This window comes from Nelusetta ayraudi, unplaced genomic scaffold (assembly GCF_046127955.1).
Source record: "Nelusetta ayraudi isolate G7.1 ecotype Tasmania unplaced genomic scaffold, CSIRO-AGI_Nayr_v1 ptg000034l, whole genome shotgun sequence".
NCBI lineage: Eukaryota > Metazoa > Chordata > Actinopteri > Tetraodontiformes > Monacanthidae > Nelusetta > Nelusetta ayraudi.
In genome coordinates, this window is record NW_027466084.1 from 6,130,733 (window position 1) to 6,153,724 (window position 22,992).

A 22,992-nucleotide genomic window follows, 5' to 3' on the forward strand; every position below is an offset into this window, starting at 1 on the left:
AAAACTTCCTTGAGTGACGCTGTTTCCCAGCATGCAATGCGAGCTAGCGATTCACAATACTATTTCATCACAAACATGGATGTAAAAAATAAAAAAAGGAAAAAGGGAAAAATGAAACTTCAGGAACACCAACCATTGCAATACAAGCAGAACTGGGCCGAAGTTTTATATTATGTACACCATAATACAGCCTTCTGGTGGACAAGCTATTTAATCCGTGTCTTCCTATGGTACTTCCGTGGGTAGAAACGCGTCGTAGAGGTCACGTGCTGGGTGCTCGTCACCCCACCAACCACCTCGGGGACGGTCTAACAGGAGAAACTTGCTGGCGGAAATGATGCACTGCAAGTGGATGTGGCACTGAGTGCGATGGATGAGGTAGAGCAGTGCTCCAGAACCCAATTCAGACTACTCTCTCCGCTTTTTTTATTTCGTATGAGCGTTTAAAAAACACCATAATGATAATCGAATAAGCTTTAGTTTATTAATCAGAATTAAAACAAGTAGGTTTTGCCCTTACAAGGTTGTAGGTTTGTTATAGATGAGTTCCTTTGTTGTAGTTTGGCGCTTGAAAAACTATGTTGGAGCCAAAATATTTATTTTCTTTCCTTATTTCTGATTTATTTGCACTGTGGCTTAATGTGTTAATTATGGACACAAAAGTAATTGTTTTATTTATTTAGTATTTTCTTAGTATTGGTTGCACTAAGGGCCACGCCCCCACATCACCATAGGCAGGTGACTGCAGCACCTGAACTATATTAGGGTGGTTAACGGGGCCGGCAGGTCTCTTGAGTTGAATGCAGCCAAACAGTTTTAGACTGTTTTTCAAGCACTTTTTGGATTTCTCATTTTTTGACGATTGTTGGATTACTTTGTCAATCTGTGAGTTTGCAAGCAACCTGTGCCGCAGTGTCCGCTGTCGCGGTAAGACCGTTTTTGTTTTTTGTTTTTGGATTGCAAATAAACAATCTGAACAGTGGATCGCCGCATCCTCCAGAATTTTTGTTTATCACAAGCACGCTTGGGCGCGTCGAACTGAAACTCAATAATTCACCAAGAGCAAAGCCCGACATTTCACAGGGAAATAGCCGCGCTTTTATTGTCTAAAACTGGCGCATGACGATCGTTCGAACGCTGTTGTGCAAACAAATGGAACGTACGCAGCGTCAATGAACATTAATCTGTCACGCCCACTCAATGAAGGGTCATTCATTGGGAATGTCGCACTCGCACATCCGAATGATTGAAGTCTGTAAATGTAACGCCAAAGTTGAATATAAGCAATGGATGAAAACGTCACGTCTAACATTGATCCTGTTGTTCAGCGACAAGATGGTGATGCTGAAAAGCAAAATGTCGCAATGGAAAATGTGACGGGCCCTGTAAAGGAAAAAAGGGTTATCAAACTAACTGCCAAGGGTTGGGAGATGTTTTTATTCAACACCCAAAAAACAAGAAACTTGAAGTGCAAACAGGCAAAAAAAACAATGGAAATAATGAAAGAGCTCATGCAATCAAATGAAAATGCTAATAAAGTAAAAGGCCATTTGCATGAACTGAACAGACTTTGTGACGAAGCAAATGCATGTCAGAATTCACTTGAAGGTTTGCTACCTGACAATGAATATGCTAAACAAGTGCAGTGGCTTAAATATAAGATTGCTGAATTGAGTGCTTTTGGACAGGATGTGCAAATATGGTTGTGTGAAGTCAAACAGTCAAGTATTGGAGATGGACAGCAGATGACTTCATTCACTATGGTGGATAACGACAAGCAACCAGGTGATGTAAACTGTGATGACATTGGACCAGATGACAGCGTTTCTAATGCCCCAAAATCAAAGGCTACGTCATGGTCAGGTTCATCCGGAACATCATCGCATATTCGTATTCGTGCCGAAAGAGCAGCCATCATGGAGAGAGTTGCGGCCTTGGATAAAAAACACGAGCTTGAAGCGCAACAGGAGCTATTGAAGAGGAGACAGGAACAATTGGAGCTGGAAACTGAACTCGCCGCAGCAAATGCAAAAATCAGTGTGTTGGAGTCTATGCAAGCCAGAGACGGCTCCAAAAAATCTCTTCAATCTGATGGAATGAGCTCGTACTACAGAAAGGGCGCTGCTCAAAATCCACACGAGGAAGTTTTCACTGAAAAGGTACAACATCCACAAGTGGTGAGACCAAAAACTAGAGAAACCTCTGTCAAAGGTTATGACCTGCCGCACACAGTGGAACAAAGCATGCAAACTCACGTGAGCGCTCAGCAGCATGACCACAAATCAACCACCATGCAGAGGTTGAACTCTGCACCAAGGCAAGAGCATACCAGCGTTGACAAGTTAGCGGAAATAATGGAAAAGCAAAACAAAATTACAGAAGCTCTGGTAAAGCAGCACAATATGTCATCATTACCTTCACTTTCCATACCAGTTTTCAAAGGCGAACCATTGGACTATCTGTTTTTCATCAGAGCGTTTGAATATGGAATTGAGAAGAGAACGGACAACAGCAGGGACAGACTTGTGCGCAGCTGCCAGTATATGCCAGCAGACAGAGGATATCTGGAGGCAAAAAGACTGCTGAAAAAACATTTTGGAGATGACTACACAATTGCCACAGCTTACCTGGATAAGGCAATCTGTTGGCCATCTATAAAAGTGGAGGATGCTGAATCTTTGAAGAGCTTCTCATTGTTTTTAAACAGCTGCCTCAACGCAATGAACACAGTGGATTATCTGGAGAAACTGGATCATCCAACGAATATGAAAGCCATCAGTACAGTTGTACTTTTCTTTTAAGGCAAACGAGGCTCATCAGTTGGCCAAATTGGAATCTTGTCTTCGTGATGTCAGAACTTGGATGACAAAGAATTTCCTGTTGCTTAATACCGACAAAACTGAGGTCATTATATTTGGATCGCGAGAGAGTAGGGACAGAGTTTTTGATGGACAAAGTGGTTTATTTGGTACTACACCCAGTTCTACTGTGCGGAACCTAGGAGTCACTTTTGATCAGGACCTGACCTTTAATTCTCATATACAGAATGTAGGGAGGTCAGCTTTCTTCCACTTAAGAAACATTGCCAAAATTCGAAGTTTTTTGTCCTTCAAAGATGCGGAAAAAATAATCCATGCTTTTGTTACGTCTAGGCTAGATTACTGTAACTCGGTACTAGCAGGATGCCCAAATTCATCCCTTAGGACATTACAGTTAATCCAAAACTCCGCGGCACGATTGTTAACCGGAACTAGAAGGAGGCAGCATATTACTCCAATTTTAGCTTCCTTGCATTGGCTGCCTGTCAAATTTAGAATTGAATTTAAGATTCTAGTTTTAACTTACAAAGCTCTTCATTCTCAGGCTCCTTCTTATATTAGGGAACTCATTGAACTTTATCATCCTCCAAGAGCCCTTCGCTCTGAGGATTCAGGTCTTTTAGTTATCCCAAAAATTTCTAGAGTTAGATCAGGAGGTAGGTGTTTCAGTTTCCTGGCACCTCTATTTTGGAACCATCTTCCAGCCTCGGTGAGGGGGGCAGACACAGTTAGTTTATTTAGGAGTAGACTTAAGACCTTCCTTTTTCTTAAAGCTTATAGTTAGACTCCATCCACTGTCAGTTAAGCTGCTGTAGGCTTATGCCGTGGAGGGAGATCTTTCGCTCCCGTTACAGGGATCGTTGCTCTGTGCAGGCGGAACCTTTATCACTCTCCTCACCCAATCAATCTTTTACTCTATCCAATCTTTTACTCTATCCACTCTGTCCAAGCTCTCATTATGCTTTGTACAGTATGCTCGATATGCATGATACTGCCGCAGTCTCTGTGTCCCCGGCAGGTGATGACCACTGCGCCAGGAGCTGGATTGTGCTGTCCTGGGGGTCTTGCTGTCATCGCTTCATCCCACCACCACGCTTAAGACCTGGACTAGTCCTATCGGCAGATTGTCCATCGAGCTAGGCTCTTGCCTTCCAAAGCATGGACACCTATTCTTTGTGTTTATATCCGTTTTGCCTGGTTGGTGTATCTGTTTTTCACTCTGTCCTGTCTGCCACCCTGGCTCACTCTGCTCCTTTCTCTCTTTCTCTGTCTCTCCTCTATCTTTCTACTTCACCCCAACTACTCATAGGCAGATGATGGCCCTCTGGAGTCTGGTTCTGCCCTAGGTTTCTTCCCACAGGGGAGTTTTTCCCAGCCACTGTCGCATCTTGCTTGCTCCGGGGGCCCGGTTGGTTCTCTCTGATTGTATAAAGCGCTTTGAGACGCCTTTGGCTGTGATTTAGCGCTGTACAAATAAAAGTATATTATCATTATTATTATTATTATTATTATTATTATTATTTCCAAGCTTCCTTATAAATTGAAAGAAAAATGGAGGTTCAAAGCTTGTGACCTGCAAGAGCAGAGTGGAAGAAGAGCCAGGTTTGCAGATTTGGTGAATTTTGTGGATAATCAAGCTAAAGTCTTATCCCACCCAGTATTCGGCAGCTTAAAAGACGTTGCACCAATTTTAAAAGGAAACTTCCAGGTACCACAGCTGCCAAAAGGCAGCATGGTGAGAAGGAGCAAGAGTGGTTTAGTTACCAGCGTGTCCCCATTGACAAGACCAGCAGGGGGCAGTGTTTCCCATGTCCAATCTATTAAAGATAATGGAAAGCCTTGTTTATTTTGCAGTGGCGCTCATACACTTGATACCTGCTCTCAATTTAACAGGAAAGCTCACAATGAAAAACTGGATTTTTTGAAAAGGAAAGGAGTGTGCTTTGGATGTTTGGAGTCAGGGCACATGAGCAAAGGATGCTCACAAAGGCTGACATGTCAAGTTTGTTCTCTCAAGCACCCTACTGTTTTGCACATCACCAATAAAGGAGGAGCCAAAACTTATAAAGACCAAGAAAAGTCTGTCACAAGTGGTCTAGTTGAAGTTGACAAAGAAACTGGATCAAGTGATAACAACACTGGAGAAGTGGAACCGGTCTTAGCTATAGTGCCTGTAAAGGCAAGAAACAAGAAGAGCAACAAAACAGTCACCACATATGCCTTTTTAGATCCAGGCAGCACTGATTGTTTTTGCAGCAAGGCACTTCTCCAGCAGCTTCAACTCACTGGAAGGACCACGGATATACTTTTACGAACAATGGTTCAAGTTCAAGTTGTCAAGACAGCATCTGTATGTGATCTAGAGATGTGCAGTGTCGACAGTAACGATTACTTTGATCTTCCGACTACATACATGCAAGATGAAATCCCTGTTAAGAAGGAAAATATTCCCACGCATGAGGATCTGAAGCAATGGCCATATCTAAAGGAGGTAAAACTCAATCCAATCAATTCTGATATCGGCTTGCTTATCGGCAGCAACGTTCCAATGGCACTGGAACCTTGGAAGGTAATTAACAGCAAGCAAAATGGACCTTATGCCATTAAGACAGCCTTAGGATGGACTGTAAATGGTCCCTTTCGAAAAACAAGTGTCTCCAAAAATGGTAAACGGGTTGTCATGGCTCACAGGATCTCTGTTGTCAAGCTGGAGAACTTGATACGACAGCAAATCAAGCAAGATTTCCCAGAGCGTGAGAAAGAAGAGCGTCTTGAAATGTCGCAGGAGGATAAATTGTTCATGGAAAGTGTTTCTGCATCCATCAAAATGGTAGATGGACATTACAGCATTGCTTTGCCATTAAAGAAAAAGGACACACAATTTCCAAACAATCGTTGTGTAGCTGAAACAGTGGACTCTGTCAATGAAGAACGCATCAAAAAACTGGAGGAACAAGTTTACCAGCTCATCAAGAAGACCCCTGCTGATAAAACAACCAGTAGCTCCTCTGCTGTCGTGACACAACAAATCTTCAAGAGGGACACGGATCACACGTCAGAGAGCGAGTGTGACAGTGGGAAGGAAAACCAGAGGCGGTCCAGGATCCCCAGACATCGCAACAGCCTTACGAAGAAGGGGCCTGCCAAGGAGATCAGAAGCAGGAAATCAGACAGTGATCCACAGTGTCGCATCGAGACGAGTTCAGAGGCCACAGCGAGAACCCGGAAAAAAGTAAACATTGCACGCGGCGCGAAAGCAGTCGAGCCAGTGAGAAAGTTCCTGCAAAGAGCCATTGGAGCCTCTGTTGACGTGACAAGTAAACCCAAAGATGAGGCAGAAACCTACAGGACTATCTTGGAAGAGCGTGACCAGGAGAGAGAGCGACGCTGGAAGGCAGAGCAGGCCGTTAGGAAGCTCACAGACGAACTCAAGTGCTGGCAGACCAAGGCCGGCGAAGAAAAAGATCTTCAGAGTTTGGCCCTTCACACCACTGACAGATTGAAAGAACTGTTGCTGAGGGAGCGGTCAGGGCGCTGTGAACTGAAAAATCGTGTTGAGGAGCTGGAGGCGAGGTGTCGATCCCTCACCCAGCAGGTGGAGCAAGCCCGCACCAGCGAAGAGCAACACAAGGCTGCATTGCACAGGCTGGAGGAAAACATCTCCCAGGGGGAGTCACTGAGGGCGCAACAGCAAGCCGAGGAGGAGAAGCGACAGCGGGAGCTGGGGAACAAAGCAGCAGTTCGGAGGAGAGAGCTGGACATCCAGAGAGCAGCGGTGCGCCAGCAGAAAGACAAACTTCAAAAGCTGCACGAGCTCTTGGTTTCCAGGGAACAGGAGCACAGGAAACAACTGGACTTGCGGCTGCAGCCTGATGGGTCAGATTTCCGCCAAGCAGTTGCCAAAGAAGTTGCATTCATGGAGCAGAAACACGGCCAAAGGGAGTCTGAGCTGCAGGAGAAACTGGCAGAGGGCAAGAAACAGTACGCTGCCCTGGAGGACGAGTTCCGCATGGCGCTCACCATTGAGGCTGCTCGCTTCTCTGAGGTCAAAGACGTTTGTGACCAGATGACCGAGGAGCTTGTGGGTCACAAGGCGGCATTCACTCAGTTCCAGGAGAAGGAGAAGAAATCTGCCTCTCTGGTGCAGCAGCTGACAGCAATGGTCAAAGAACAGAACAGCCGCATCTCTCAGTTGAACAAAGCCAAAAATGACGCTGTGACAGATCTGAAGAGCCGCTTCCGTTCCTTGGAAGAAGAATTGCAGCAGGACAGACGTGCGAGTCTGCAGCTGGAGCTGCTGAAGAAAGAGAAGGCACAACTGATGTCTCAGCTCACAGCCCACGAGTCTGTGATAGACGGCCTCAGGGCAGAGAGGAAGATCTGGGGCCAGGAACTCGCTCATCAAGGAGTGTCCTTGGCTCAGGATCGAGGACGTTTGGAAGCCAGGATAGAGGTGTTGGGTGCTGAGCTGGAGAGTCGGAAGAAGCAGAGTGAGAGGGACGGCGATGCCCTCAAAATTAAAGCCAAAATAGTCGATGACCAGACTGAATCCATCCGCAAACTTAAAGAGGCCTTGCAGGAGCGTGACGACCAGCTACGGAGGATGCGTGAAGAGGCAACGCAGGCCCAGAAGAGGTTCCAGCAGCAGCGGGAGGAGGACCGCGCTCAGCAGGCAGAAGCCAGAGAGCAGTTGGAGCACTTGAGCCTCCGCAAGGAGGAGCTCAAACAGCAGCTGGTGGACAAGGATGTCGAGTTGGAAGAGGCCAAAAGAGTTCACGGTGAGACAATCAAGAAGTGGCAGGAGAAGACAGACTTCTTGACTCAACTGGAGAGCCAGGTGAAGCGCATGAAGGAGAAGTTTGAAGCCAAGGAACTTGTGTTGCTGGAAGAAAGGAATAAAGCAACCGATGCACAAAGGGCTGCAGTAGCGAAGTTGCACAGTACTGGACGACTGTTACAGCAAAAGGAGGTGGCGTCAAGTTCAGTACATGGCAGATGTATTTTGGAGAAGATGGATAAAAGAATATCTGCCAGAACTGCAACAAAGACAAAAATGGACAAGGAAGACACGAAACTTCAAAAAAGGAGACATCGTTTTAATTGTGGACGAAATGGCACCAAGAGGATCATGGCTTATGGGCCAAGTGACTCAACCCGTGCCTGATTCCAAGGGAGCCGTAAGACAAGTACAAGTTCGGACCAAGACCAGCACTCTTTGCCGGCCTATCACCAAACTCGTGCTTCTTCTGGAGGCATCAGACAGAGACTAACGCATATACATGCCAAACACACACTCACACCCGTCCCCGCACAAATTCACGCACACACACTTCCCTTTCCCACCACACACACCTACAAGCAGCACCTGAAGATTCACTCACACATATGCACACATCTTGGACTCATCAACTGTTGCAGATCTTCAAAAGAGACTGAAAAGTTTGCAATATTGTGAAAAAAAAAGAGAAAAAAGAAAGAAAAAGGACGATAATATTGTACAAGATGTGAAAGAACTTTGGCTCCTCTGTTTTGTTTTGATAATTGACATTTGTTTCCTGCATGCCAATTAGGGGCCGGAATGTTGGAGCCAAAATATTTATTTTCTTTCCTTATTTCTGATTTATTTGCACTGTGGCTTAATGTGTTAATTATGGACACAAAAGTAATTGTTTTATTTATTTAGTATTTTCTTAGTATTGGTTGCGCTAAGGGCCACGCCCCCACATCACCATAGGCAGGTGACTGCAGCACCTGAACTATATTAGGGTGGTTAACGGGGCCGGCAGGTCTCTTGAGTTGAATGCAGCCAAACAGTTTTAGACCGCTTTTCAAGCACTTTTTGGATTTCTCATTTTTTGACGATTGTTGGATTACTTTGTCGATCTGTGAGTTTGCAAGCAACCTGTGCCGCATTGTCCGCTGTCGCGGTAAGACCGTTTATTGTTTTTTGTTTTTGGATTGCAAATAAACAATCTGAACAGTGGATCGCCGCATCCTCCAGAATTTTTGTTTATCACAAGCACGCTTGGGCGCGTCGAACTGAAACTCAATAATTCACCAAGAGCAAAGCCCGACATTTCACAGGGAAATAGTCGCGCTTTTAATATATATATATATATGCAATTCATATTTTAACGGTTTATATAGACCCCTCAGGCTCCATTCAAAATGGGGGTTATTGTAGGAGAGTTGCAGTCAACTGAGATTTGGAGAGAGTTTGGATTACTAGATTTTTGATAGCGTTTATAGTTTGGAGTGTTTGAGAGTAGATAGCGTTTAGTTTGGAGATAGTTTTGAGAGCTTAGGGAGAGAGTGAGGAGAGCAGAGGTGATAGGATGGAGCCCCCTGTCCTGTACATCAATGTCCATGTTACACAAGCATCTATGCCAGGGGTGCCCATTACGTCCATCGCGATCTACTGGTCAATTGCGGAGAGAGAGAGAGAGAGAGAGAGAGAGAGAGAGAGAGAGAGAGAGAGAGAGAGAGAGAGAGAGAGAGAGAGAGAGAGAGAGAGAGAGAGAGAGAGAGAGAGAGAGAGAGAGAGAGAGAGAGAGAGAGAGAGAGAGAGAGAGAGAGAGAGAGATCTCCGCGTCAATTACAGCAGGTAGAATCGTTCAGGCAGGATTAGAAAACACGGTGGATCTGGTTGATTTTGGTCATAATGTACGATGTGCTGGATTTTGTTCTTATATGTGCTGTGCTTTACATTCATTCATTCATTCATTTTCCATACCCGCTTAGTCCCGAACTATATATAACCCGATATAACCTAAACAATTTTAAACCATGAGTGTTCTGTGCAATGATGAGCATAAATGCACATGGGAACATGTTGACCCATTTAATCCTCTTTCTTTCTTTATCATTGGACTACAAATATATTTCTGAATGACATTTCCTGTTTTATAGGAGGTGGATCTTTTTGACTTGCTCATTTTAAAAGTAGCTTGCATGTTGAAAAAGTGTGAGCACCCCTGATCTATGCCCTTTTCCAAGTCCCACAATCACTTTCACTGTCATCTGCCTGATTACACCCATGCCATTTTCAGAAAAAAATTGCACAAACAGAATACATTCAAAAAATGTATCATACACATAGTTATCAAGTCAAGTTATTTATTTATTGTCATTGTTGAACAAAGTTAACAACAAAATTTGTTTGGAGCATCAGTACCCATAAAAATAATCATAAATAAGTGAGAAAAAAAACAAAAAAAAATATATATATAATTTTTGTACAGAAATTATTTGGTCATTCATTTTTTGCAATTCATAGTCATTCCCAACAGACATAACAGACACAAAAATTCAATGCATCACACGTGGTTCAGACACAGCTTGCCTGTGATTGTACATTTGGCCAGTAGGTGGTTTCGTGTGCACATGAAGCTTCGAACCAGTTGGCTCAAGTGGTTCAATGCCTCATGAGGCTTCACCTCACCATCACTAGTCGTGACACACAGCTTGCTGTTTGGCTCCACTTGTTGTAGTTCTGTCAGCCACCACTAGATGGAGCGCTCCTCTTCAGTCTCCTCCTCATCCTCCCTCACCTCCACCTGTAGAGAGAAGAAGAGACAGCAGGAGTCAGGACTCAGGGTCCTTGAACGCATCATCACAGAGACGCTGACTGTTGATGGAGATGGTGGAGTGACTGGTGAGAAGAAGCAGACTCTCAGTCACATGTCTAGTGTGCAACATGTGAAGGTCATGTGACCATGGAGTGTTGGACTGATACTGAGGCCTGATGAAGATGAACTGATCAATAATTGGGTGGTGAACTGAGAGAAGAAGCAGTTTGGCAGCAGATGTTGGATGAATGAGGAGCAGCTGGACGTCACCATCCTCCTCTCACACTGTGACTGGGAACACTGGACCTCTGCTGTGGGATCAACTGGCTTTGGTGCTGGAACCATCATGCAATGGTTCCAAACCAGTACTGACCTCACACTCTCCAGTTGATAGTCTCTGCTGTGGACAAGATCCATTAGTGGCTTCACTCCTGAATCCTGCAGCTGGTTCCCATCCAGGTCCAGGTGTCTGAGGTGGGAGGGGTTGGACTTCAGAGCTGAGAGCAGCCAATCACAGCTGAGCTCTGACAAACTGCAGCACCACAACCTGAATAGAGAATAAATGAAGAGTTTATAATGATGGAGAGTTTTTCCAGGGTGTCATCACTCTGAAAATCAAAGTGAAATGTCCACTTCAGAATCTGCAATCTGCAAGCTGACCACTAGATGGGAGGATTTTACACACTGTACCTTTAAACCCAGTTTCATTCATTTCAAACACAAACCAGTGTCTGCAAATTGAATTTCCAACAGCAGTCAAGTGCAAATCATGACGACAACAACAAGAGTGATAGAAGTTGTCGAGTGAAGAGGGTGAACTGACCTCAGAGTCTCCAGTTTACAGTCTGGACTCTGCAGAAAACCACTCAGCTCCTTCACTGCTGAATCCTGCAGCAGGTTCTCACTCAGGTCCAGGTGTCTGAGGTGGGAGGGGTTGGACTTCGGATCTGAGAGCAGCCAATCACAGCTGAGCTTTGACAACCTGCAATACTCCAACCTGAATAGAGCATAAATGATGGAGAGTTTATAATGATGGAGAGTTTTTCCAGGGTGTCATCACTCTGAAAATCAAAGTGAAATGTCCACTTCAGAATCTGCAACAACACTTATATCAGTAGACTCATCAAGTTGCAAGGCAAATTTCTTACTGATAGGGATCTTCTCCAAAACCACACTTTCGATGTCTGCAGACATCTCATTAATACGTCTGGAGATTGTGTTATCTGAGAGAGGGACTTTGGCTATTTCTTTAGCCGCTTCGGGTCCGATCGTCTCATTTACAATGGCTTTGCAGGCGGGAAGTATTAATTGCTCTGCCACAGTGTGGGACTTTTTTTGATTTAGCCACAAGTTCAGCGTAGTGTTGCCACCCGTCCCGTTTTTCCCAGAATTGTTCTCTTTTTTCACCACCTGTCCCGGGAAAAATAAAATCTCTCCCGGGACACAATTTGTCCCGTTTTTAAGGGAAAATGACAAAACCTCATTTGATTTCTGCCTGTGGTCTACTCCCGTAAAATACGCGATTGTCCCGTACTTGGCAACTAAAAAACCTGTCCCGTAATGAACTGATACAGGACGCACTTCACTTTGTGTCCCGTATACTTCGGTGACCCCCCCTCAGTCGACAGACTTGAGACCCCCCCCCGACGTGGTAGCTAGCTTTAAGGGCTCTCTCGTTTACTTTTGCGGTTTCTCTCATGAAAGTTGCCTGTTTCTCCGTGTGTTCACGCAGGCGAACAAAATACTCCACATTTTTCTTTTGAACTGAGGGCTGTTTCGTTTGGAGATGGCGTTTAAGCTTACTTGGGACCATAGCACTGTTGGAGAGCTTTTCACCACATACCAAGCACAACAGAGTCGGTGCCGTTGCATCTCCGGTAAAAGTAAATCCAAATGAAAGATAGCTTTCATTGTATTGCCTCACGCCAGAAACTTTGCTCGACGTCACCGTCTTTGCCTCCACTCATACTAGGGCCTTCATCTGGGTCCGGATTTTGTCCAGGGTCCAGTTCAGAGTCAGCATTTTTCCTCTTCAAAAACTTATCCATCACTTTCAACCGTCGTCCCGCTATCCACAATCCACACACCTGTCGCTGCATCCATGCGTCACTAATTCGCTTGTCTCCAGGCGCAAGGCAATTAGCTACCTGCTGCTGCCACCTACTGGTATGGAAGAGTACTACATGATTACTCTGTCAGGCGCTAGACTGCACAGGCACACAAATGGGATAATTTCCCACGGCACACCTGACAATATCTCGCGGCACACAAACACTGGTTTACAGGAACGGGTGCTCATCAGAAAACGCTGGCAGTGTGTTTCCCGTGTCTTACTTCCGGTATAAAGTTCGCTTCAAAATTACAACAGAAATACTACCGAAAGATGCCAGTAAGTGGCAACGACGCTCTATAAGTGCTTCTCTTAATGCAACAAATAAATGAAATGACTTTCATACTTACACCAACTGCTCTTAACCTATTTATTAAACAATTTAGACTTAAAGGCTTCTTTGTTGTTTCACCTTAACAGAACACTAATAATAATAATAATAATAATAATAATAATAATAATAATAATAATAATAATAATAATAATAATAATAATAATGATGATAATAATAATAATAAAATTAAGAAATTGCCATTTACAAAACGTGCACATTTCTTTTAAACTTAAGTGTAGTTGTTTTCTATATCTATTGACGCAAATGACGTTAACCTTGCAATGAACGCAGCAACACTTGTACCTAATAACACTAATGATACAACAAATACACGTCAAAATGGTTGCAGTGAAAATGGACGCTTTTAATCATATATCAGTATATAATATATAATATAATATATCATATATTATACGATTGTATAAAGCGCTTTGAGACGCCTTTGGTTGTGATTTAGCGCTGTACAAATAAAAGTTTATTATTATTATTATTATTATTATTATTATTATTATTATTATATATGTTTTGGCTCTTGCCAAGTAAAATTTCAGGAATTATTCTTTGTTTGTTTAGAATGTCGGACATGTATTCAGCGCTTTGTGATGAAGAGCTGGATGCCGTCATTGCAGAAATCCAACTCAGTCACCCAAACACAGGGTACAGAATGATGAGAGCATTCCTTCATGTCAGGGGATTACGAGTGCAAAGTAAGTTTGATATGAAGTTGATCCCCACATGAATGTATTCAGTAATCTGTATTGTGCATCAGTTTAACCAAAACAAAAAAATATAATTAGCTTTGTTTGTATAACGCTTTCCGTACAAAATGTAGCTAAAAGAGCTTACATGGATGATTAAAAAAAGAATGGCGGTATATTTAAAAAAAGAAAGGGGGGGTATTTAATAAATGAAATCATACCTTTTGTCAGCATTATCTGTGTTAACACGGATTTGTGCCTTTAATATTTTATGTAGTTTGTCTTTCTTTTTTTTTTGCTGTTGTTGTAGTTCAAAGAGTACGTGATTCCTTAAGAAGAGTGGACCCAATTGGGACTGAAGTGCGAGCCTTGGCCAATCGCACACTAAGACGGAGGCAGTATTCTGTTCCTGCACCAAATGCAATGTGGCACATAGATGGAAACCACAAATTAATACGGTATTTTTCAAAACTGTTTTTAAATACTTGAACAAATGAAACATTGAGATTTTCTACCCACTCCAAATCTTTTCATCTTTGTACCATACCTTTTTTGTGTCAAATAAGCTGTGCATGAACCTTTTTCAATTAGCTATCTGATGCCTTATATATTTTAGATTTCTCTTTCCATCTTCTCTCCCTTTTTTTACCAAAAGCTGGAGATTTGTCATTCACGGTGGAATAGATGGCTTTAGCCGTTTAATTGTTTATCTGTCTGCTGCAATAAACAACTGAGCATCCACAGTGTTGGAAACAGGGGCGGTCCTAGAATTTTTTTTCTTGGGGGGGCAAGCTCGGGGCACAGACTGTGGAAGGGTGGCACACCGGAATGACATTTGTTTTGTTTTTTTAAATGCCCTATGCCTTCGGTAATAATAAATGGTAGGCGGAGGTATGAATAATAGAACTATTTTATTTACCCAAATAATGCACAAAACAGTGTATCATCCAGCATTTAGTAATCTTATCTGACTGAGTAAAATGCTTTTTGTTTGTTTGAGTGGGTTGATCTGTGCTCCGGGAGAGTATACTGGTGTATCTAGTACTAGTAACCTAGTATTAGTTTCAGCAAGATAAACAAGTGTTTCATAGGTATCTATGTATCTTTGTTAACTTATAGAGATGGAAACCAACAACTGAGTTTAGTTATGAATGTTTTTTTTTTAAAATTCATAACAGGTACAAAGTGCATACACATGAAAAATCCCTTTGTGAGAATTATATTCAAGTTACCAAAGTTTGACTTATATTACAAGTACACAGTTTATATGTATTATTTACAAACAGGATTATGACAGCTGAATACGCTTGTTTTGGTGTTGACTACCTGCAGAATGCTGAATTGCAGATGATGGGCCCTCAACCTCATCATTGGGAAAAGTTCCTGGGAAAAGTTATATAAATTACTCATAATGTCAATACAAGTATAACATCAACTCAACTTTTAATTCTTATTCGAATGTTATCGATTTTAAAGACACCCTGCTTCCTTTCTTGACATTGTGGACATATCCTATTCACTTCATTTAAGCGTCTTATGTTATAGGCCACTTGTCTATCCATTAGCTCATAAAACAACAACCACACTTCCATTCAGCACCAATAAAGAGCATAAAAATAGACATAAAGTAATAAAACAGAATGTAATTAGATTAAATGAATATTGCCCATTCCACAGTCCAGAACAAAGCAGAGGTGGTGTGCAACTTTGAGTGTGACTGATTCAGGATGCAGTGACTGTAGTGATGGTGAGGTGAAGCCTCATGAGGCATTGAACCACTTGAGCCAACTGGTTCGAGAAACGGTTCATTTCTCGAAGTTTCATGTGCACACGAAACCACCTACTGGCCAAATGTACAATCACAGGCAAGCTGTGTCTGAACCACGTGTGATGCATTGAATTTTTGTGTCTGTTATGTCTGTTGGGAATGACTATGAATTGCAAAAAATGAATGACCAAATAATTTCTGTACATGAATTATATATATATTTTTGTTTTGTTTTTCTCACTTATTTATGATTATTTTATGGGTACTGATGCCAGTGGTTATGGGGATGCTCCAAACAAATTTTGTTGTTAACTTTGTTCAACAATGACAATAAATAAATAACTTGACTTGATAACTATGTGTATGATACATTTTTTGAATGTATTCTGTTTGAGCAATTTTTTTCTGAAAATGGCATGGGTGTAATCAGGCAGATGACAGTGAAAGTGATAGTGGGACTTGGAAAAGGGCATAGATCAGGGGTGCTCACACTTTTTCAACATGCAAGCTACTTTTAAAATGAGCAAGTCAAAAAGATCCACCTCCTATAAAACAGGAAAAGTCATTCAGAAATATATTTGTAGTCCAATGATAAAGAAAGAAAGAGGATTAAATGGGTCAACATGTTCCCATGTGCATTTCTGCTCATCATTGTACAGAAAACTCATGGTTTAAAATTGTTTAGGTTATATCTGTTTGATTTTATCAATAAAAGTGTGCTTACGTTAAGATGTTTTGCTGTATAGTTTTGTGTTTTCCAGCGCATAGGTTAGGGATGAGCCAACAGGCCACAGTGGAAACGGGTCAGAACATGGGACTGGCTGCTGAAAGGATCCAGGTAGGTGGCGCTGTCATCCCAAGGTGTGTGGTGTGGAGGATCAGGGCCAAAGTTCCAGATGCTGACAGATGTGACTGTGGATTCAGGAGGAGTGTTTGAAGGCTGGACTCCCAACAGTGATTGGCTGCTGAGGACCTCTCAATCACAATCAGGTTTTTTAGTGGCTGTGAGATTGAAAGTGAGATTGCATTGTCCAGGTAGGAGGACAGCAGTCAGCCATGTTTCACCTCCAGTCAACACGCAGTGGTTCACATGAAGGTCCAAGAGGCCTACAGACCTACACTGAGTCTGGACGTGGCAGTACAGTTGGATCATTGTCTTTGTTGTGTTGTTTGGTCATTGTGATCCAATGTAATGTGAGAGAAGGACGAGTGCAGTTATATTGGAGTGAGTTATTTAGAGTGGAATAGAAGTTATAATGCAGAGTCTGTTTTTATGAAATGTTCTATCACCTGGCATCCATCCATCCATCCATCCATCCATCCATCCATCCATCTTCTACTGCCGTATCTGGAGTCAGGTCTTGGGGGCAGCAGCCTCAGCAGAGACCCCCAGACTTCCTTGGACCCAGTCACCTTCTCCAGCTCCTCCAGTGGGACCCCAAGGCTTCCCAGTCCAACCCAGAGACCTGGTCCCTCCAGCAGGGTCTCCTCCTGGTGGGACATGCCTGGAACACCTCCTCAGGGAGGCGTCCTAAACAAGACCCCGAGATGCTGGAACTCCTCCCTCTGAGGCAGGGCCTCCCCGCCGACCCAGAGAGGACAAACCACCTCATATCCAGCATTGATTTATCTGTTGGTGATTAATTATAATGTAACATTTATTTTATTTAAATTATATTTGAACTGAATTGGATTTGTTTGTAAAAGTGAGATTTATTTTCATTGATTCATGTGGTTTATGTTGAGACCTAGTGGAGAAGTGGGTATGGCCTACAGAAGGTTTGAGTACACAAGTTATTCAGATACGGAGAATCCCCATGGCAGGACTTCAGGAGATATATAATCAAAGTGTTAAAGCAGCAGAAATGAAACGTCAGTTGAGGTCAAGGTCACACAGGTCAGAGGTTGTGATGGCTTTTATTGTCAGAATATTGAATCATTGAAATATAATGTTTGAGCTAGTAACAAAGTTAGGATGATATAACATAATCACAAAAAATAAATGATCTGGTTTCCTTCTGATTCATTGACGTCCTTCTGAAATCTCCACACAAACATCTGGCAAGCATCAAAACCATGAATTAACGTTGACTGTTGATGGAGATGATGGAGTGACTGGTGAGAAGAAGCAGACTCTCAGTCACATGTCAAGTGTGGAACATATGAAGGTCATGTGACCATGGAGTGTTGGACTGATACTGAGGCCTGATGAAGATGAACTGATCAATAATTGAGTGGTGAACTGAGAGAAGAAGCAGTTTGGCAGCAGATGTTGGATGAATGAGGAGCAGTTGATCAATGTTGACATAGTTTTTCTATTGGTTGGAAATGTCTTGTTGGCAGGGCAGAAAGATCAACTCCCCAGTATGATACAACTGATGGTTGCATTGAACAAAACCAAACAAGCAAAAACTGGTCAAACAGTGCCCCTCAGTGGCAGAACTGGGAGCTGCGAGGACCAACATGTCATAGGAAGGTTTGAAGGTTCAAGGCCACATTTGAACACATTGTGTTTCTTATTGACATATTAGAGTGACCTGTCTGAAATATCTGTCTGTTAATCAATGTGTTATTTTTTCAGCATGTGTTCATTTCTCTGTACAGTCTGCAGTAGAAGGTAGTTTTGACTCGAGGGCGCCCCCTGGCGGCTCTTTACAAAACTACAGTTGCCATCACTTGTTGGCAGTCCATGATGACGGTGAGAAAAATGTGATTTCCTCTTTGAAGAGCTGCACCTGTTTCTCCCTGACGTGATGAGACTGGACACTTGTTGAGGGCAGTGACGGCTGCTGGTCTTTCAAGGAGGGGAAGCTCATTTTCTGCCTGCGTCATAAAATCCATTTGTTTATTTATACGTAAATTATGCCATCAATGTCTTTCAATAAAAATGATCAGTGACCCTGTTGTAGCAGCTAGCTGCCTGCCTGCCACATCACACCAGTCTGTTGCACAAACTGTCCACTGCCTGGCCACATCTGGAGCACAAGCTAGAAATCAGCTTTGCACTTCCTGCTGCTGCACAGTGTTCTTCTGTCTGATCAGCCTTTCTCCCCCTCAGGCTGCAGCTGCACTGGTGAGTTCCAGCTGACATTATATCTTCATATATTCTTATTAACGGCTGACTGTGTATAATGGAGATACTGTTTATATATACAGTATGTATGCATTGTAGTTGTACCCATATTGTACTTATTTATACACAGCCTTGACAACATCTATTGTATTTATGGACCTATAATTATATAATTATCTCTGTTAAAGCTTTCGGGTTATATATATATGTATATATATATGTGTATATATATATATTAAGGGTGTCAAAGTTAACGCGTTAACTCAACGTCGCTTTATCGCCGAAATGTTTTTTTATCGCGCAATTAACGCACACAATGCTTTTTGAGCCTTTGGCCGCTCCGTAGATTGTGGAAACTGGAAATGAATTGACTCACAGCACACAGTCACACGCTTGCAGCCGGTGTACCGGCTTATAAACACAACAAAAAAAACGAGCGCTTCCATTCGGCGCCCATGTTCATCAATGTAGTAGTTCACACCAGACGCGAACAGGCGCGCGGCTCCCCTCGCGGATCGCGCCATGCATTTAACGTCAGTTCACTGGACGTGGAAGCAAAGCGCCGAGCGCTTCCATTCGGCGCCCACGTTATTCAATGTGGTGGTTCACACTAGACGCAAACAGGCGCGCGGCTCGCGCCATGCAGTTGTCGCTTCGGCGTCTGCTCTATTTTGTGCGCGAGCCGTGAGCGATCCTCGTCAATAGTACAGGAAGTCGCTAAAAAAAACAACAACGAGAAAAGAAAATCCGGTGAATTTTCAAAATAAACTAATTTCAAAATAATATTTATATATATATATGTGTATATATATGTATGTATATATATATATATATATATATATATATATATATATATATATATATATATATATATATATATATATATATATATATATATATATATATATATATATATATGTATATTTATCCACTGAGACTTACCGTCTGTAATGTGTCTTCCACAGGTCTGGTACAGGTCATGGACTACGAGGAGTACGACGACGAGTACTTGCTCTTCCAGCAGCTTCTCAACGACACCGCCAACACATCTGAGCCGGGTTACGTGGTCAGCGACCCGGTCCAGCTGTGTCCCAGGACCGGCGTCAACCACTTTGGCGCCAGGATCATCCCAGTCTTCTACTACGTCAACTTCCTGCTCAGCTACCTCGGCAACGGCTTGATGCTCTTTGTCATCTACAAGTACGAGAAGCTCAACACCGCCACCAACATCTTCCTCCTGAACCTGGTCCTGTCCAATGTCCTCTTCACCTCCAGCCTCCCCTTCTGGGCCACCTACCACCTCTCGGAGTGGATCTTCGGCGATGCGCTGTGCAAGCTGGTCAGCGGCGCCTACTCTGTTGGCTACCTTACTGTGGTGCACGCGGTCCCGGCCGCCAAGAGCAGGAGGAGGGCGAACGCCGTGGCGGGAACGCTGGCGGTCTGGCTGGTCAGCGTGGCGGCCAGCGCCAAGGAGTTTGTCCTGCAGACGGTGTGGGAGAGTCCGTTCGACGGGCTGATGTGCGAGGAGGCCGGGTACCCCGAGAGCACCGTGCTACCAGCAGTTCCTGCTCTTCTTCCTGCTCCCGCTCTTCATGGTGATGTACTGCTACACCGGCATCACCGTCCGCGTCCTGTCCACTCGGCTGAAGAACAAGTGCCGCACCGTCAAGCTCATCTTTGTCACCGTTTTCACCTTTTTCCTCTGCTGGACGTCCTACAACGTGATAGTCTTCCTGCGCGCCCTCGAGCTCTCCGGCCCCAGCCGGGGGGGGGCGGCTCATCGTGTGCCGCCTCGGAGGCCACGGACTATGCGCTGTACGTGACGCAGAACGTGGCCTACGTGTACTGTTGCGTCAGTCCCGTGTTTTACACGTTTGTGGGCAAGAAGTTCCAGAGCCACTTGAGAAAGCTGCTGGCCAGGAAGCTGCGGTGCCTCCACAAGCACATGAGCCTCAGCAGCCAGAGCAGCAGGACCACGTCCCAGAGGACCGCACACTCTGTCTACTAGTGCCCGTCTCACACACACACACACACACACACACACACACACACACACACACACACACACACACAGCCAGTTGTTCCCACCGAGACAGTAAGCGCTGTATATCTAGAAAAACATACTAGCAGTTCATGGACTAAGTCTCAATCCAGGGTCTGCATCCTTGGAAGGAAGCCTCCATTGTCTGAAGGAAGCGTCCTCCGTCCGAAGGAAGCGTCCTCCGTCCGAAGGATGCGTCCTCCGTCTGAAGGAAGCGTCCTCTGTCTGAAGGAAGCATCCTCCGTCTGAAGGAAGCGTCCTCCCAAGGACCCGGCCCAGAAGGACCGACCCAAACCCCGCCTCCCCGGTAACCTCACGGGACGGTCTAGCCTTGGGCGTACTTCCTGGTTGCGTCACCGCCGTTCCCTCCTGCTGGCCAACCCCGGAGTGTGGTTTTCATAGCATCAAGCTCACCATTGGTTGGTTGGTTGTTCAAATCAGTAAAAACCCTGCGTTAAAAACTGAAGATTTGATGTGAAATTTCAATACTTAAATTTATACACGGTGTCTTTGCCAGTAGATGGCGCTAATTTCAGCTGACCTCCCAGGATCCCAGGATGCTTTGCAGCAGCAGCACGCAAAGCATCCTGGGATACAGAAGGAGGTGAAGGATAGTAGTGGTGTAGCCTTGGTGCTAACAGTAGGGAGCATTTGGAGCGTCGTTCTGACTATTGGGAATTGGGAGGAGCCTTCAGCGCAGTGCGGTGACGCAACTTCCTTTCAAATTGCAGCCTTCCAAGGATGCAGCGCCTGAACTGAGACACAGCCATGGACTGCTGGTGACGTACGGGGTCACGTGACCCGTTCACTGACCAGTGAACATGGCGCGGGGATGTGTGTGAAAAGTACACAATTATTCTTTGGGTTTTGAACTCAACGGTTTGTTGTGTTGTGTAAACCTTGTCAGCAGTGAGTTGTATCAACTATTATCAACTACTACAAATAGATCAATAAATAAACACATTTTATGGACTGAAATGTGTTTTTCTGATGTGGGCTGTTTGTCCTGGTGTGTTTCCAGAGGAAGTCCTGGATCCTTGTGGCTGTAGGGGGAGTAGGAGGCTCAACGTTGGCCTTGACAAAGGACAGTAGTGACCTTGTCACTGCTGAGCTCCACTCAGTTTGTTCAAACACTGGGTTTGTTTTTACCTAACCCTGATGGAGCCTTGCTATGAGTGGAACTGTGACACACGAGAAGGCTTTACTAGACAGAGGGGGTGGGGGGTAGCGGAGCAGCAGCAGATGGATGCAGTGTTTTGGTGAGCCACCTCATAGGAGGAGACAATGTATCCTGGGATATCATGGAGAAAACGTGTTGCTGTAATGTCAATGGAACCAAGTCAGTGTCTGTGAAGCCCCACCAGGGTGTTGAGCTACTAGAACAGGGGTGACATGACAGACCTGCATCGAGTCGGCGGGCCACCGAAGTTATGTACACGGGGGGGGGCAACTCCACTGGGACAGACCTCTACATCGCGGTCGAACGTGATATATGGATAGATGGCGGTCAAAACGCTATTTCGCCGGTGATAGATAGTGTGTGTTGAATACATACATTCGTCACTGTATTTTGATTTACCTTGTATGTATATCTATACTGTTGGAATCATATATTTAGTTTAGATAGTTGAATAGGTAGTTGAATAATATAATTAGTTTAGATGTTTGTTTATAATAACATGATTATTAATATAAAGCTGTTTAATCATTTGGCTGACCTACTCATAGAGAAAAGGCATTGTTGCAGGAGTCACACAAAGAGCTCAAGAAGGAACAAAGGGAAGAACATCCCTCACTAACTGGTGACCCTGGGGGAGCAGAGGGTGACCCTGGAGACCAGAGGGTGACCCTGGGGGACCAGTGGGTGACCAGAGGGTGACCCTGGGGGACCGGATCACCCTGGGGGAGCAGAGGGTGACCATGGGGGACCAGAGGATGGACAGAGAGCTAACTGACTTTGCGACCACCATAAGACTTTATAACCCGGTCATTTACAGGGGGGAGAACTCATGATCCATCGGAGGCAGGGGGGGGGAGGAGCCTGTGACCTCAGGTATGTTGTGCACTGTATTATTTCAACAGGTCACGCTGGAACCAATGATGGATCATTTGGCTCCCTGCCAAATAAGGACTTGTTTCCTGTTGCACTCAGTAATCAGAGACTTGGATCAAAGGCTGCCCCAACATCCAATGAGGCTTGGGTCTGGAGAGCGGGGGGCCAGTCAGAAGAGGACAACACCTGGGAGTGTTTGCATGTTTTCTTTCTGTATAAAAGGACTGGGTCAAGGGACAGAGAGCAGTCAGACTTCATGCCCTGACAATACTTTGGTGTTGCTAGGGTTCTGAACTGGGCCCAGAGCTCTGTATAGTTGTACCCTCAATTGATTTCTTTACTAAAGACATGTTTAAATTGGCATTCTTCTCCTGTGACTCTTCATTCAACCAACACGCGGATCAGCAGCACGGCACAAGGAAATCTGATCCAACAATACATAGAGAGAGAGAGAGAGAGAGAGAGAGAATTTTGTGTATACAACATTAATACAAACAAAGTACCGTAAATACGCCAGGGATTGGCAGA

General features: G+C 44.2%; 1 pseudogene; it reads left to right on the forward strand.

Annotated features, from left to right (window-relative positions):
- The first annotated feature begins 5,499 nt into the window (after window positions 1–5,499).
- Window positions 5,500–8,089, forward strand: LOC142892514 (leucine-rich repeat and coiled-coil domain-containing protein 1 pseudogene; annotated as a pseudogene).
- Window positions 8,090–22,992: the final 14,903 nt, after the last annotated feature.